Raw genomic sequence first — 17,570 nt, forward strand, 5'->3', positions numbered from 1 at the left:
GGTATCAGGGAACTCAAGGACAATATGAACTGCACAAATATACGTGTTGTGGGTGTCCCAGAAGGAGAAGAGAAGGGAAAAGGAGGAGAAAAACTAATGGAAGAAATTATCACTGAAAATTTCCCAACTCTTATGAAAGACCTAAAATTACAGATCCAAGAAGTGCAGCGCACGCCAAAGAGATTAGACCCAAATAGGTGTTCTCCAAGACACTTACTAGTTAGAATGTCAGAGGTCAAAGAGAAAGAGAGGATCTTGAAAGCAGCAAGAGAAAAACAATCCATCACATACAAGGGAAACCCAATAAGACTATGTGTAGATTTCTCAGCAGAAACCATGGAAGCTAGAAGACAGTGGGATGATATATTTAAATTACTAAAAGAGAAAAACTGCCAACCAAGACTCCTATATCCAGCAAAATTATCCTTCAAAAATGAGGGAGAAATTAAAACATTCTCAGACAAAAAGTCACTGAGAGAATTTGTGACCAAGAGACCAGCTCTGCAAGAAATACTAAAGGGAGCACTAGAGTCAGATACAAAAAGACAGAAGAGAGAGGTATGGAGAAGAGTGTAGAAAGAAGGAAAATCAGATATGATATATATAATACAAAAGGCAAAATGTTAGAGGAAAATATTATCCAAACAGTAATAACACTAAATGTCAATGGACTGAATTCCCCAATCAAAAGACATAGATTGGCAGAATGGACTAAAAAACAGGATCCTTCTATATGCTGTCTACAGGAAACACATCTGAGACCCAAAGATAAACATAGGTTGAAAGTGAAAGGTTGGGAAAAGATATTTCATGCAAATAACAACCAGAAAAGAGCAGGAGTGGCTATACTAATATCCAACAAATTAGACTTCAAATGTAAAACAGTTAAAAGAGACAAAGAAGGACACTATATACTAATAAAAGGAACAATTAAACAAGAAGACATAACAATCATAAATATTTATGCACCGAACCAGAATGCCCCAAAATACGTGAGGAATACACTGCAAACACTGAAAAGGGAAATAGACTCATATATCATAATAGTTGGAGACTTCAATTCACCACTCTCATCAATGGACAGAACATCTAGACAGAGGATCAATAAAGAAATAGAGAATCTGAATATTACTATAAATGAGCTAGACTTAACAGACATTTATAGGACATTACATCCCACAAGAGCAGGATACACCTTTTTCTCAAGTGCTCATGGATCATTCTCAAAGATAGACCATATGCTGGGTCACAAAGCAAGTCTTAACAAATTTAAAAAGATTGAAATCATACACAACACTTTCTCGGATCATAAAGGAATGAAGTTGGAAATCAATAATAGGTGGAGTGCCAGAAAATTCACAAATACGTGGAGGCTCAACAACACACTCCTAAACAATGAGTGGGTCAAAGAAGAAATTGCTAGAGAAATTAGCAAACACCTCGAGGCGAATGAAAATGAAAACACAACATATCAAAACTTATGGGACGCAGCAAAGGCAGTGCTAAGAGGGAAATTTATTGCCCTAAATGCCTATATCAGAAAAGAAGAAAAGGCAAAAATGCAGGAATTAACTGTCCACTTGGTAGAACTGGGGAAAGAACAGCAAACTAATCCCAAAGCAAGCAAAAGGAAAGAAATAACAAAGATTAGAGCAGAAATAAATGAAATTGAAAACATGAAAACAATAGAGAAAATCAATAAGGCCAGAAGTTGGTTCTATGAGAAAATCAATAAGATTGATGGGCCCTTAGCAAGATTGACAAAAAGAAGAAGAGAAAGGATGCAAATAAATAAGATCAGAAATGGAAGAGGAGACATAACTACTGACCTCACAGAAATAAAGGAGGTAATAACAGGATACTATGAACAACTTTAAGCTAATAAATACAACAATTTAGATGAAATGGACTGGTTCCTGGAAAGACATGAACAACCAACTTTGACTCAAGAAGACATAGATGACCTCAACAAACCAATCACAAGTAAATAAATTGAATCAGTCATTCAAAAGCTTCCTAAAAAGAAAAGTCCAGGACCAGATGGCTTCACATCTGAATTCTATCAAACATTCCAGAAAGAATTAGTACCAACGCTCCTCAAACTCTTCAAAAAAATCGAAGTGGAGAGAAAACTACCTAATTCATTCTATGAAGCCAACATCACCCTTATACCAAAACCAGGCAAAGATATTACAAAAAAAGAAAACTACAGGCCAATCTCTCTAATGAATATAGATGCAAAAATCCTCAATAAAATTCTAGCAAATCGTATCCAACAACACATTAAAAGAATTATACATCATGACCAAGTAGGATTCATCCCAGGTATGCAAGGATGGTTCAACATAAGAAAATCAATTAATGTAATACACCATATCAACAAATCAAAGCAGAAAAATCACATGATCATCTCAATTGATGCAGAGAAGGCATTTGACAAGATTCAACATCCTTTCCTGTTGAAAACACTTCAAAGGATAGGAATACAAGGGAACTTCCTTAAAATGATAGAGGGAATATATGAAAAACCCACAGCTAATATCATCCTCAATGGGGAAAAATTGAAAACTTTCCCCCTAAGATCAGGAACAAGACAAGGATGTCCACTAGCACCACTATTATTCAACATTGTGTTGGAGGTTCTAGCCAGAGCAATTAGACAAGAGAAAGAAATACAAGGCATCAAAATTGGAAAGGAAGAAGTAAAACTATCACTGTTTGCAGACAATATGATACTATACGTCAAAAACCTGGAAAAATCCACAACAAAACTACTAGAGCTAATAAATGAGTACAGCAAAGTAGCAGGTTACAAGATCAACATTCAAAAATCTGTAGCATTTCTATACACTAGCAATGAACGAGCGGAGGGGGAAATCAAGAAACGAATCCCATTTACAATTGCAACTAAAAGAATAAAATACCTAGGAATAAATTTAACTAAAGAGACAAAAAACCTATATAAAGAACACTACAAAAAACTGCTAAAAGAAATCACAGAAGACCTAAATAGATGGAAGGGCATACCGTGTTCATGGATTGGAAGACTAAATATAGTTAAGATGACAATCCTACCTAAATTGATTTACAGATTCGATGCAATACCAATCAAAATCCCAACAACTTATTTTTCAGAAATAGAAAAACCAATAAGCAAATTTATCTGGAAGGGCAGGGTGCCCCGAATTGCTAAAAACATCTTGAGGAAAAAAAACGAAGCTGGAGGTCTTGCACTGCCTGACTTTAAGGCATATTATGAAGCCACAGTGGTCAAAACAGCATGGTATTGGCATAAAGATAGATATATCAACCAATGGAATCGAATAGAGTGCTCAGATATAGACCCTCTCATCTATGGACATTTGATCTTTGATAAGGCAGTCAGGCCAACTCACCTGGGACAGAACAGTCTCTTCAATAAATGGTGCCTAGAGGACTGGATAACCATATGCAAAAGAATGAAAGAAGACCCATATCTCACACCCTACACAAAAGTTAACTCAAAATGGATCAAAGATCTAAACATTAGGTCTAAGACCATAAAACAGTTAGAGGAAAATGTAGGGAGATATCTTATGAATCTTACAATTGGAGGCAGTTTTATGGACCTTAAACCTAAAGCAAGAGCACTGAAGAAGGAAATAAATAAATGGGAACTCCTCAAAATTAAACACTTCTGTGCATCAAAGAACTTCATCAAGAAAGTAGAAAGACAGCCTACACAATGGGAATCAATATTTGGAAATGACTTATCAGATAAAGGTCTAGTATCCAGAATTTATAATGAGATTGTTCAACTCAACAACAAAAAGACAGCCAACCCAATTACAAAATGGGAAAAAGACTTGAATAGACACCTCTCAGAAGAGGAAATACAAATGGCCAAAAGGCACATGAAGAGATGCTCAATGTCCCTGGCCATTAGAGAAATGCAAATCAAAACCACAATGAGATATCATCTCACACCCACCAGAATGGCCATTATCAACAAAACAGAAAATGACAAGTGCTGGAGAGGATGCGGAGAAAGAGGCACACTTATCCACTGTTGGTGGGAATGTCAAATGGTGCAACCACTGTGGAAGGCAGTTTGGCGGTTCCTCAAAAAGCTGAATATAGAATTGCCATACGACCCAGCAATACCATTGCTGGGAATCTACTCAAAGGAATTAAGGGCAAAAACTCAAATGGACATTTGCACACCAATGTTTATAGCAGCGTTATTTACAATTGCAAAGAGATGGAAACAGCCAAAATGTCCATCAACAGATGAGTTGCTCAGCAATCTGTGGTATATACATACGATGGAATATTATGCAGCTTTGAGGCAGGATAAACTTATGAAGCATGTAATAACATGGATGGACCTAGAGAACATTATGCTGAGTGAGTCTAGCCAAAAACTAAAAGACAAATACTGTTTGGTCCCAATGATGTGAATCGACACTCGAGAATAAACTTGGAATGTGTCACTGGTAACAGAGTTCAGCAGGAGTTAGAAACAGGGTAAGATAATGGGTAATTGGAGCTGAAGGGATACAGACTGTGCAACAGGACTAGATACAAAAACTCAAAAATGGACAGCACAATAATACCTAATTGTAAAGTAAGCATGTTAAAACACTGAATGAAGCTGCATCCGAGCTATAGGTTTTTGTTTTGTTATGTTTTGTTTTGTTTTGTTCTTACTATTATTACTTTTAATTTTTCTCTCTGTATTAACATTCTATATCTTTTTCGGTTGTATTGCTAGTTCTTCTAAACCGATGCAAATGTACTAAGAAACGATGATCATGCATCTATGTGATGATATTAAGAATTACTGATTGCATATGTAGAATGGAATGATTTCTAAATGTTGTGTTAGTTAATTTTTTAATTAATAAAAAAATGTAAAAAAAAAAGAGTCAGAAAGTATTTTCAAGGAAATAATGACAAGAATTATTCCCAAGTCTTATCAAAGACATGAAGATACAAATGCATTGGAATCCAAACAGAATAAACCCTACTAAACCCACTCTGAGTCACGTACTAATCAGCATGTCAACTTCCAAAGATAGAAGATTTTGAGAGCATTAAGAGAAAAGCAGTTCATTACCTACAACAGAATTGGAATTAAATTAAATGCCAACAAATCGGTAAATAAACCCACTACTGTCCCCCATCCATGAGACATGACTTCCAATGGCATAAGCCTCTGTAGCACTGTGGGACATGATAACCAGAGATGATCCTTGCCTTCTCCACATGAGTTGAGAGTTACTAAAAGTGGAGAAAGAAATGGAATAAAATACAGTTTCAGTGGCTAAAACTTTCAAGTTTGGTTGAGAATTCATTCTGGAGGCTATCTTATGCAAGTTGTAGCCAGGTATTTCATGCTACCAGAATATGTCATAGCACAAACAACAGTATTCCTGAAAACTCTAGGGAATGCCCTTATGCTCTATCTAAGTCTATGTAAAGGTTTGCTTAGTAAGTTTATTTTCTCAGGAAATTAAATCCTCCAGATTGATCATAGTCAAGATAAGTCATGAAACCCATAAATGCCAGTCACTCCAGGAAAATAACCAGATTAATTCATCTATCCCAGAAATCCAGTACCCCTTTTCAGTATGAAAAAATTAAAGTGGTCCTTTCCCAGGTAGCCCTGAAGGATGAAAATAAATGAGAAGAAAGAGGTATAACTAAGAAGTTAGAATTCTGTAAATGACTGTGATGACTGATTCATTATACAGACATTTCTTTACAGAGTATAATGCTTTAGAATAACCAGAAGATAGTACCTGAATTTGTGGAATTGATATCCAGTGGCTCTGATCTCTGATAATGATCGATAAGTATATTGCAAAGAAACAGTTGTCTGTGTGTGTATGAATCTATTTCAGGATGTTTTCTGTTGTTCCACTGACTCTCTTACTATAATCTGTCAATACAACACTGTCTTAGTTAGCCTACCTCAATTGTAAGTCTTAAAATTGTATAGATTGCAATACTAGTAGTTAGTAAGAGGGAGGGATAATATGTTTGAGATGTTTGGGATTTTCTTTTTCCTTTTAATTTCATTTTCTGGAGTAATGGAAATGTATTAAATATTATCCCGCTGGTGAATACACATCTGTGTGGTGATACTGTGAACATCTATTCTATACTTTGAATGGCAGCTATCTCAGTAAAAACATAGGAAAAAATTAAGTGCCAATTTCTTTTCAGAAACCATGGAGGTGAGATGGTGGTACTGGAATGATGCATTTAAACTACTGAAAGAGAAAATATGCCACCCAAGAATTCTTCAACTGACAAAACTCTTCAAAAATGAGGGAGACTTTTTAAGTATTCATTAAAAAACAGAAGCTGAGAGAATTCATTAGCAAGACTCCTGACCTTCAAGAAATATTAAAGGGCATTTATGTCAGTTGAATAGAAAAGACAGGGGAGAGAGTCTTGGACGAGAGTGAGACATGAAGATTATCAGTAAGGGTTCCTTAGAGGACCAAAAACAGGTAATAGGACATATAAAAGCCAAAGGATAAAATAGTTGAAGTATTATCTAAAGAGTAAGAACATTGTGTGTTAAAGTATTAAACTCTCCAATTAAGATGCACAAATTGGTAAAATGGATAAATGAATGATCTGTTCATATGTATCTGTAATAGACTCACCTTAGACCAAAAGTTACAAGTAGATGAAAGGCTGGAAATGTTATTCCATTCAGGCAGTAACCAAGAAAGAGCTAAGGTATCTATACAGTATTAGACAAGATAAACTTTCAGTACAAAAAGTTTATGAAACAAAGAACATTATATATTGACAAAAGGAGCAATCCACCAAAAAACCCCAAACAATCATAAATGTTATGTGCCTGTATTAGGGTTCTGTAGAGAAACAGAATCAACAGGGAACACTCCCAAATATAAAATATATAAAAGTGTCTTGCATGGCCATGGAAACACAGAATCCAAAATCCACAGGGCAGGCTGTGAAGCCAACAATTCCAATGGAGTATCTGGATGAACTCCACAGGAGAGGCTCACCAGCTGAAGCAGGAAGAGAGCATGTCTCTTCTGAATCCTCCTTAAAAGACTCCCAGTGATTAGATTAAGCATCACTCACTGCAGAAGACACTCCCCTTGAATGATTACAAATCAGCTGTGGATGCAGCTGATACGATCATTATTTAATTCTATGAAATGTCCTCATCTCAACAGACAGGCCAGCACTTGTCCAAACAGACAAACAGGTACCACCACTTGGCTAAGTTGACACATGAACCTGACTATGATAGTCCACCCTTTGTCAACTTGGCTAGGTGAAGGTGCTTAGTTCTATTGCTGTGGACATGAGCCAATGGCATGTGAACCTCATGTGTTGTTGATTACATCCACAATCAGCTAGGAGGTGTGCCTGCTGCAGTGAATGATATTTGATTTAATTGGCTGGTACTTAAATGAGAGATTCAACATAGCACAGCCCAAACATCTCAGCATACCTAAGCTCAGCCCAGGCCTTTAAGATGTGGAAAGAAATCACCCCCAGGGAAAGTTGTTGGAACACAGAGGCCTGGAGAGAAGGCCAGCAGAGATCACCCTGCACCTTTCCACATAAGAAAGTACCTCAGTTGAAAGTTAGCTGCCTTTCCTCTGAAGAACTAATGAAATAAGTCCCCTTTTATTGAAAGCTAATCCATCTCTGGTGTTTTGCATTCTGGCACTTAGCAAACTAGAACAGAATTTGGTACTGGAGAGTGGGGTGCTGCTGCAGTTTGCAAGTACCAGATATGTTGGAATGGTTTTTTGGATGGCTAAGGAGAAGATTTTGGAGGAACTGTGAAGAGAATGATGCAGAAGTCCTGGAGTGCTCGAAGAAACAATTGGTGTAAACAGAACCACTGCCAATCTGGACAAAGGGGGCCACAAAAGGGACAAATTGGAATTTGCAGAGTGAGAACCATGTAAGCTTGGGTCTGAAGCCAAGAAACATTGGTTAGGAGAGTGGACCCACCCATATACATGGATAGGGTGAGTTTATCCTGAAGGGCAAGGATGAGTCTCTCACCTTGTTGCATTGGAAGAGTTGTGCAACCTCAGGCCTTCGAGAAGGTACAGCACACTTCTTGGGGGACTGGGGAGAGCCTGGCTGCCACCACATGGAGGGGTTGAGCATGTGCACCAGAAATGGCAGAGAACCCAGGAGTGGCCCCGTTGCCAGGAAAGTGGAGCCAAGGAAAAGGTGGTCTCCTCAATGTTCCCCAGGGTTGATTCAGAAAGAGGTAGGCCACTGCATAGGCCCTTGGAAAGGGTGAGACTGCCACTTTCTAAAGCTGAAGGATAAATGACTTTCAGACTTTGAAATCCAGTGGTGTTTGCCCTGCAGGTTTTCCCTTCAATTTCTCCCTAAGTATCCTGTGACTGTCCCTCCTTTGCATATTGGCACCAGATAGCCTGTTTTGAGATTCGTAGGTCCACAGCCAGAAGAGAATTCGGGTCACTTTGATATAATTTATGGTGATGCATATAGTTGCCAAGTTGACAAGGGGTGGACATGTGGTAGTTAGATTCAGTTGTCAGCCTGGCTAAGGGAAGGTGTTAGTTCTATTTCTGTGGACATGAGCAGTAGCATGTGAACCTCATCCAGTTCTTAGCTTCTAACGTCTTAAGACTTTCTGTCCACTTTAATCTTTCATGTCCCTTGACTCTCCCAATAGTGAAAGTTTCCTCATGTGTCAAAAGGAAACATCTATATCTATCCAGCACAATGAGGCTGAATGTACATATTTATCTGGGTAACTTCAGAAGGCTTCTTATTTTTCCCTATGATAATACTGCCAATAGTGGTATCTAAAGATATTTATTGAACCCTAGAATATGCTAAGGGCTTTATGCATATTATTTGGCATTATCAATCTAAGCTGTTAGATGAAAAGAAAAAGATACTTCATATGTAAGTATTTTGTTGAAAGTCATGAAATTGGGTAGATTCAGGGCCAAAATTTGAAATCAGGTATCTTAAATTGAGATCAAGTACATTTTCTATTACACAGGTGTTTACAAGTTTATATGCATGGATAATTGCCCATTTCTATTTGTTGATAATTAAGCATGTGTAGAAGAAAGAGATATTTACAAAATTTTCTGTTTCTGAGTCACAATGTACTTATCAACAATGGTGGGTTCTCTGCTCAATGCACTCAAATGATCAGTGCTTGAGACACTACCATTTCAGAAAAATGAAGGAATTATTACTAACCACAAAGGAGGAGATCAGATGGCCTATTGGCCTAAAATCACTTTCCAAAACTACAGTAACTCTGTCAGAAAATGGACAGATTTTAGGACAACAAGCACAATGGATTGAGATGTGAAAGTTGGAGATGATCTAATTATTAAGCCAGAACAGACTGATTATATGCTTAGTTACAGAACATATGTAAGAAAATGGCAGTCTTAATATGATGAAGGGTGTTTGAAAATGTTATGTATATTGGAAGCAGATAACTTGTTCTAAGTTTCCATAGCCAGAGGAGAATTATTTATCAGCACAGTCCATGTTATAACTGATTTCTATTAGTCTTTGTGCTTAATCCCATTACTGAAATTATTTGAGGCTTTTGTGATATTGTGGTGAAATGAATGTATTTTGTATATGGAAATAAAATGTCTTTTTTGGGTCCAGATGGTTCAGTGTGCTGGTTTGAAGTTGCACCCCAGAAAATGCAATGTTCTTTTTATCCATTCTTATGGTACAAACATACTGTGTGTGGGAACTTTATGCAAGGTTATTTGAAATAGGATGTGACCCAACCCTTCCTAGGTGGGTGTTACAGTTTGCTCAAGCTGTTAGAGTGCAATATACCAGAAATGGGTTGCCCTTTACAAAGGGATTTATTGTCACAAGTTACAATTCTAAGGCCATGAAAACACCCAAAATAAGGAGCCAAAAAGATGATATCTACTCAGAATGAAGGCAGCTGGCACTGCGGTTCCTCTGCAACATGAGAAGATGCATGGCCATGTCTTCAGTCCTCTCCTGGCTTCTGGTATCAAATAACTCTTTCAGCTCCTGAGGATCTTTCTTGCTTCTTCCTGGGGCATTTTCTGTCCTAGCTTTCTCTCTGTGTGTGAGATTTCTTAAAGGATTCAAGTAAAGTAAAACTGAATGGGCAGCAAATGAGAACATTGCCCCAGATATGCAAGATTTTTGCACATGTTTAGTGCTATAATTGAATCTTTGAAGACCATCCCTCCATTCTAGCATGCCTCTAGATGATGGGAGTCATATGATCAGAGCTTTCCATGAGCATATGTCCATTCTTTCACTTCATTTGCTGTGAGGTGGGTACATTGATAATAAGTAATGCTGTATGGAATAACATGACAATAGATAAAGCATTCCATAAGTTGACAGATGGTGGTTTTGGCAAAAATATTGCAGGCAGGGAAGGTGGTCCCATATCCATAGTATGCATCTATTCCAGTTAGAAAAAATTTTTGTCCCTTTCATGATGGAAGTGCTCCAATATAATCAACCTGCCACCAGGAAGCAGACTTATCACCTCAGGGAAATGGTGTTATATCAGGGGCTATGTGTGGGTCTCTGCTGAAAGCAGATTGGGAACTCAGCAGTGGTGGTAGCCAGGTTCTCCTTGGTGAGGGGAAGTCTATGTATCTGAGCCCCCACATAGCCTCCATCACAACACCATGACCACTTTGCTCATGAGCCCTTTGAGCAATGACAGGAGTCATGGAGAGAAACAGATGACTTGTATCCGTATAATGGCTTATTTCAACCACTTGATTACTAAAACCTTTCTCTGCCCCTCTGCTGAACATTCACAAGGGACACAAACATCTTCATATTTCTTCTCCACCCAGAAAGTTCTATCCTCATATCACTTCCCCACATGTCTTTGTCATCAATTCCCCAATGATTCTCCTTCCAAGTCCCTGACAATCCAGCCAAACCAATAGAAAGAGCCCATGGGTCAGTACACAAGCACATCTTCCAAGTTCTCCTTTTACAAAAACTGAAACTGAGGTGCACTGCTTGATGTACCAATAACAGAGAAGATTTCCACTCAACTCTGTCCTTCAGGGACATCCAAGAAAGGTGCTGCAGTGCTACAGATGTCCAATTTTCAGCAGTACAGGCATATAATGCATCTGTAAAACAGGTCCAAGTTGTCTTTTTTTAAGTTTTTTAAGTCAACCAATTGTAAGGAAGTCCCCAAGAGACCATAACTCTGTGATGGGAAAGAGAATTAATATGGCAGGAGTAGGGGTGATGGCATTTTGAAAATATCCTCCTGTAACTAACTTGTGCTTTTAGGATCTGTTCAAGTCTTATCTCACATATACCATTCCCATGTTATGATGAAGTGCAGCTCTTTATGTTATGGCTTGGTAGGTCAGACAACACCCAGATCATGATAGTCACCTCAGGTCTCATTGTTACTTGATGACCATGTTAAGCATACAATCCTTACTAAGGCCCAGTAACAGGCTGAAACTGTTTCTCAAAAGGAGAGGAGTTATTTACAGGAAATGGTTCATATGACCTATATATGACATTTCTTCTACTGGAGATTAAAAATCACTTTACCTTAATAATATCCCAAAATTATGAACAACAACAAATCATGAAGGCTATCAAGCCCTGGGCAATATATACAGTTGTGCACTTTGAACAAACATAACCCAGGAATACTTTTTTGTAATTCTAATGCACATTTTATTTACTTATAAGTTTTGTCAAGTAGATTTCATTGTTAGTCCTATCCCAAGGCCATTTATATTTCAAAAATGATTTGTTCACTATGCTTACCATTGCAAAGTTAATATTAGAAAAAATTGTGAATTGGGAAATTATTTCAGAGCAAGCATGTCCTTTTCTGCAGCATTTCCTTGTTACCTACAATTTCTAATCTCCATGCCCAGTAGAAAGTATTCTAAACCAATGCTACTCTCCTCCATCTTTCTGCAGCAAATCTTCCCTCATAGCTACCTTTGTTGGTTAGGCCCTGAGAACAGCAAATGGTGAGACAGAAAGAATCAATCCTGGCCTGTATAACTATTGTTTAGTGTATATATATATATATAGTGTGTGTGTGCATGAGCAGTAACCAGGAATCAAACCTGGGTCTCTAGCATGGCAGGCAAGAATTCTGCCACTGAGCTATCATTGCACTGCCCTAGTTTATATTTTTTAAGATGCAATTTTTGTGGTATATGTTTTATATTCACATGGTAATGTGTGCTGGTTTGAAGCTATTATGTAACCCAGAATAAAAAATGTTTTAATCCTGATCCCATCTTATGAGGGCAGACATTTCTATTAATCCTGATTCAATACTTTAGAGCAGAAAGTTTTTATTAGATTATATCCATGGAGATGTGACATGGCCAGTTTTGCATGTCACCTTTTGATTAGATGCAGATGTGAGTCTGCCCATTCATGGTGGGTCTTGGATATTTTCTGGAGTACTTTAAAAGGAGGGAAATCATAGATACCACAGAGCAGATGAGATGCTTGGAGAAAAGTTGCTTCAGAGCTAACAGAGCCAACATGAGACCCAGATGTTTGGAGGGAGATGCAGGGCCAAGCTGATGTCATGATGTGCCTTCCCACATGAACCTAAGCAAGCCAAAACAGAACTGTGTTCTGAAGGTACTAAGTGAAGGACCACTGATGCCAAGTGAGAAACCTACACAGGAAACAGAGGCTGAGAGCAATGGAACACATGAGTAATAGATCAGCAGTTACCAGCAATGTGCCTTCCCAGCTGAGGTGTTCTGGATGGCATTAGCCTATCTTGAGTGAAGTAATCTCTTATTCAATTTCCTTTGTAAAAGCCATTCTATTTCTGGTATATTCCATTCCAGCAGATTAACAAACTAAAACACCATACAATCATACAAAGTCTACAAGTGGTTCACAGTGTTAATGTAGATCTGTGCTTTCCTCAAAATTGATTTTTGAGCATTTTCAATACTCCATAAGAAAATAAAAGTAAAAAATAACGTTCAAAACAAACAATACCTGATATCCCCTATTGTTTATTTATTTAGTGTTTATTGCTCTTTGTTTCTTATCTGCCCACACACTGGATAAAGGGATTGTCAGTCACAGGGTTTTCATAATCACATGATCACATACTAAAATTCTATAGTTATACAATCATCTTCAGAAATGAAAGCTATTATATTACAGTTCAACATTTTCAGGGATTTCCCTCTAGTAACTCAAGTCCATGGAAAACTGTAAAGGGATAACTATACACTGCATAACAATAACTTCTGGGACAATATCTGTCTTATTTGAAATCTCCAAGCCACTGAGACTTTATTTAGTTTTATTTCTCCTCCCCCTTTTGGTCAAGAAAGATTTCACACTCTCATGAAGCTGAAGTCAAGCTGATCTCCTGGACTCTTGTCTCACATTGCTAGAGAGATTTACACCATTGGGAGATTTACACTTCATTTAAGGATGAAGGCAGTCAGTTAACCTGTGGTTTTGGCTTTAAGAGAGAGGCCACAAATGAGGATCTCTGGGGTGAACATTTAGCATATAGATAAGTAGGTTTTTCTTCTCCTTTGTAAAAATAAATTTCATAAGGCAAAAATAAGTTTCCCCAAGATCAGGGGAATGTCCCATCAAATTGGCAGTCTCCAGAGATTGTGAGAATATTGGTCCTCCTCAGGTGGGTGAACTTTAATATTTTCATGTTTTTTCTCAGTCACTCAAAGGGAATTTGCAAATATATATTTTAAAATTTTTATTGTGAAATATAGCTTATACAAAAGAGCAATAAATTTCAAAGTACATTGAAACAAGTAGGTATAGAAGATATTTCATAGTTTGGTATGGGTCACATTTCCACAATTTCAGGTTTTATAGACTAGCTGCTCCAAGATACTGGAGAGTAAAAGAAATATCAGTATAATGATTCCAGAGTCATGCTCATTTATTCAATCCTGTTTTCTCTGTTAGAAATCCTGTTTTTCATTTGGTTCTTCTCCCAAATTTAGGGATAGTCAGGAAATGCCCATTCTAATGTTTTCATGTTGGGACAGGCTGTTGACAACATGAGATAGTTGGATGCAACTTGTTGACCTTCTCAGAAAGACTAGCCACTCTGGGATCAAAGAAATATCTGACCTAGGAACTCCTTTGAAGTTTGTAAGACTCTGGAAAGTAGTCATTGTGTATGAAGCATGTATAGAATCTCAGATAGAGCCTCAGGTGTTCTTTAGCATTGACAGAAATAGTTTTGGCTGGGATGTGACAAACAATGGTAAGTAACAATATCTAGCTAAGGCTTGCATAAGATTAGCCTTCTGAATAGCCTCTTGATTATTTGAACACCCTCAGCCACTGATATAGCATTTTGTTGTAATTATTTTCTCCCTTTTCATCAAGAAGGTATTGTTGATCCAATAGTTCCAGGGCCAGACTTATCCTGAGATTCATGTCCTTTGTTGCCAGTCAAAATTTCACCCCTGTATGTTTTGTCCCATGTGGGAGGAGGGTAAAATTTTTACTTGCAGAGCTCAGCCTAGAGAGAGGGTGGCCACAGCTGAGAAACAAAAGAGGCCATCTGGAAGAAACTCTTTGGCACAACTATAGTTAGGCTTAAGTTCTCTGTCACATAATTAGTTTCAGAAGAACAAGGCTCAAGACCAAGCACATCACCTTTTGATTTGGTAGTCCCTATTATTTGAGACAGAATCAGATGTTTCCCTGATAATAAAACTTTAATAGTTCCATATTTTTTTCTCCCATACCTCGAGGGACTTTCCCAATGCTTTTAAATTATCTGCTCAACATAGTCTTGGATACATGCAGGTATTACATTAAGCTGTATAGAATTACACACCTTTATTCCCATTCTAGTCTCCATGTCTTTGAGTTCTTTAAATGATCTATTCAGATAGGTTGAGTTAGATTATGTGCTACAGAAAATTTAGATTTTGCACAAAAGAAAAATCTTTACCTTTCATCTCATACAGTAAGTGAAGTTCTAAAATATAACAGTGTCCTATCTAACCCTGTATTCTGACTTACCTCAGTAACTATCAAACTGACTTTGTTCTTATCTCTAGTTGAACATTGATCTCCTTTTTTTGGATTCTTTAATAACTGTCATATGTGGCAATGCTGACTTTCAAAGATGCAGAACTCCTACTCTGAGTCCCAGGTGTCATACACTCCCAGTAGAAAATAAAAGGAAAGTTATTCAAAACTTAAAAGTAGGAGATAACTTCTTAAACTTTACACCCAAAGCACAAGCAACCCAAAGCTCCAGGCAAATACCACTGTGTTGGTTGAAAATGATGCATGCCCCTAAGAAAAGCCATGATTTAATCAAAATCTCATTCCATAAAGGTAGAAAAATCCCTATTCAATACAGTATGTTTGAAACTGTAATCAGATCATCTCCCTGGATGATGTGATTTAGTCAAGAGTGGTTGTTAAACTGGATTAGGTGATGACATGTCTCCGTCCATTTGGATGGACCTTGATTGGTTTACTGCAGTCCTATAAAAGAGGGAACATTTTGGAGAATAAGAGATTCAGAGAGAGCAGAGAATGCTGCAGCACCATGAAGCAGAGAGTCCACCAGCCAGCGACCTTTGAAGATGAAGAAGGAAAACATCTCCCAGGGAGCTTCACAAAACCGGAAGCCAGGAGAGAAGGCTAGCTGATGATGCAGTGTTCATCATGTGCCCTTCCAGCCAAGAGAGAAGCCATGACTGTGTTTGTCATGTGCTTTATCACTTGAGAGAGAAACCCCTAACTTCTCTTGAACCAAGGTATATTTCCCTGGATGGATGCCTTAGATTGGACATTTCTATAGACTTGTTCTAATTGGGACATTTTCTCAGCCTTAGAACTGTAAACTGGCAACTCATTAAATCCCCCCTTTTAAAAGCCATTCCATTTCTGGTATATTGCATTCTGGCAGCTAGCAAGCTAGAACAACCAGTTCATACATATAGAGCACAATATCTCAAAATGTAAAAAATAACAATTTTAGCTCTAGACTAGATGTAACTGATATAAAAGCCCACAATCTATGCCCCAATTTCTCATAAGTATTTTCTAATAGAGACCATACAATATTTGTCCTTTTGCTTCTGGCTTATTTTGCTTCACATAGCCCCCCAGTTCATTCACATGGTTGCATGCTCACAACTTTGTTCCTTTCTATAGCTACTCAATATTTGAGCATATGTATATGCCACTGTTCCTCATTCTACTTCTCAGTCAATGTAACTTCCATCTATTGGGCAATATGTATTATGTACATTGCCAACAATCCATGTCTGACATTATCCTCACTTAGTTGTACAATCATCAACACTCTCAAGTTTTGAAGAATTTTCAATGATACAAAAAGAAAAACACAAATTCACCTAACAGAAAATAAAAACCTCCCCTATATCTTGTCCTTCACCCCTAATTATTTGCCCCTGGTATTGCTGTTGTACTGTTGATGTCTTCCTGTGAAATATAGAACATAGCATGCAATAGTACTTTTCCAACTACATCTATTTATTTTTACTCTTTGTACCATATTCAATCCTTTCAAGCAGTTCATGCAAGAATTTATTTATATTTGTAGTGTTAATTAGTGGGCTACATGGCATGATAAAACCCCTTTCAATCATATTCACCTTCAACATGGCAACTGTGTTTGCAGGCCCACTAATAAACTGCTTTCTTTCCTATCTATTCCCTTATGTTTAAGTTCAACCTCACTAGCTAACCATTCATCCATCCCTAGTTTCTATGTAGCTCTACATCCCTTATAATCCTTAGAAAGATTATATACTATAATCCTCTGTGTTTACCTTTACCATGGTCATAATAAAAAAAATCATTCAGTATCTAGCCTTTTCTGTCTGACTTATTTCACTCAGCTTTATGTCCTGAAAGTGCATCCATGTTGTCAGATGATTCAGGACCTCATTTCATCTTACTTGGATTGTTTCCATCTTTTTGCTATTGTGAATTACACTCCCATGAACAGCAGTATTCAAATATTTGTCTTTGTCATTGCTTTCATCTTTTCTGGGTGTATACCAAGTAGTGTATTGCAAAGTCAAAGGACAACTTGATATTTAGATTTCTAAGGATCCACCAAACTGTCTTCCATGTTGTCTGTATAATTATACATTCCCATCAGCAGTGCATAAGTGTTCCACTTTCTCCACATCTTCTCCAACATTTGTAGTTCCTAGTTTCTTTACTACCAGCTATTCCTATGGTGTGAGTGGAATCATATTGTAGTTTCGATCCGCATTTCCCTTATAGCTGATGAAAATGAGAATCTATCTGTGTGCATTTTAGCATATGTATTTTCTTTTTGGAAAACATGTCAGCTCACATCTGCTGTGGGGCACACCGAAAGAGAGACCACATAATTTAAAACTGCAAACCAATTTGGAGTCTTTATTATCCAGCCAGTGACTGTCTCAGAAACTTCCAAGAAGGAAGATTCAGAGAACAGCCCCCAGAGGTTTTCAAGGTGTGCTTAAAAAGGCTAAAATCATGTTGTGATTTTGCAGTTGCTA

At 37.6% G+C, this 17,570-nt stretch overlaps 1 protein-coding gene across 1 annotated transcript in view; it reads right to left on the reverse strand.

Moving 5' to 3' along the window:
- Window positions 1-17,570, reverse strand: part of LOC143681181 (uncharacterized) — a 278,825-nt gene that overhangs the window by 97,192 nt on the left and 164,063 nt on the right.

The sequence above is a fragment of the Tamandua tetradactyla genome, chromosome 4 (assembly GCF_023851605.1).
Source record: "Tamandua tetradactyla isolate mTamTet1 chromosome 4, mTamTet1.pri, whole genome shotgun sequence".
NCBI lineage: Eukaryota > Metazoa > Chordata > Mammalia > Pilosa > Myrmecophagidae > Tamandua > Tamandua tetradactyla.